The sequence below is a fragment of the Piliocolobus tephrosceles genome, chromosome 13 (assembly GCF_002776525.5).
Source record: "Piliocolobus tephrosceles isolate RC106 chromosome 13, ASM277652v3, whole genome shotgun sequence".
Lineage (NCBI taxonomy): Eukaryota > Metazoa > Chordata > Mammalia > Primates > Cercopithecidae > Piliocolobus > Piliocolobus tephrosceles.
The window spans coordinates 36,624,027-36,625,499 of record NC_045446.1 but is presented as its reverse complement, the minus strand read 5'-3'; positions in this window follow the sequence as shown (position 1 = coordinate 36,625,499).

Genomic DNA, 1,473 nt, shown 5'->3' with positions numbered 1-1,473 from the left:
GGCTCTCAACTAGGGGATGCTGCTAAGGGATAGAGTGCTAGGTAATGGGTGGCTCTGTCACAGCAGCCAGCATAAATCCAATGGCTGAAATGAAGAACTATGATTTATTCATTTACCCTGTACATATTTATGGAACACCCACTATGAGCCAGGCATTGTTTAGCTGCTAAGTTATAATATTAAACAAGGTACATACAGTTCTGCTTATAGGTATTTCCATAATACAAAGTAAGTATATAAATAGGTCAACATATATGTCAATATCTATAGTGAAAGGTATTAAGGAAAGAATAAAGCAATGTAATGTGTGCTGATGGGTGACTAGAAGTGCAGATAGGAAGCTATCTGTCTGGGGTGGTCAGTGAGGATGTCTACTGCATTGTCAGGGATCATTTGTGTCTGAGATAGTGACCTAGGAGCTGAGATTTGAGTGGCAACAATATTCACTTAACCAACGTCCTCATGGCAAAATGTTTGGGCCCGGTGAAGTGGGTCTAATAATGCTGGGTCCCTTATTTCCTAATAGAATTGGGAAGGAAGTAGGAGATACCTGTGTTTCTTCTTTAACTCAATAAGTGCATCCTAGTCTTCTAGGAGACAACATAGTATACTGCAAAAATCTCAGGACTGGACATTTGGAAACCTGGATACTAGTTCTGATGTCCCTTGATAATAGGCTGAGTGACTTCAGGCAAATCATCCATCAGGCTAGGTGTGTTTCCGTAATATGAAGACAGAGTGTACACTCCATAAGAGAAGACATTGAGTCTGAATTGTTCCCTGCTGTCTCTCCAGCACCCAGCACACAGTATCTGGCAATGGTGAGTGCCCAGTGGAAGCTATTATTGTTGCTTTTATTATTAGCTGATAGGTATGATTCCTTCCCATCCCCAAACTCTAGGACTTTGGCTCAATCTCTTCGTGATAACAACAACCCCACCACCACCAAAAAGAGAAATAGCAGGAAATTTATTTCTGAGTTTGCCACATCTGGCTATATTACACAAGGGCTAGTCCCTTCTTTCTGGGACTCATTTCCCCTCATCCATAAAGTGAAGAAGTTTATCTCAGCAATTCATCTTGGCTCTAGAATTACAGATTTTTAATTAAATTCTGCAAATAAAATTGTATTTCAAATACACTAGGGGGACCCCGTGGTGAATTTCAAAATAAACATGCAGTGGAATTATTTCCCAAAGCAAAATGTATCATTTTTGATACTATTCTTTTAGTCTGGGTCTTATTGCATGAGAATGGGCTTCCTTAGAGGAAGGCATCACTATTGCTTACTTCTCTTAAGCTCTCAGGGTCATTTCCGGCTCTGGCATAACACCCCAGGCTGTTAGGGAGACAGATGTGAGCACAGGAACTTGGCACTCTCCTAGCAGCTACATTCTGCTTTGGAAATGGACATTTTCTTTCTTATTTCCTTCCTTCCTTCCTTCCTTCCTTCCTTCCTTCCTTCCTTCCTTC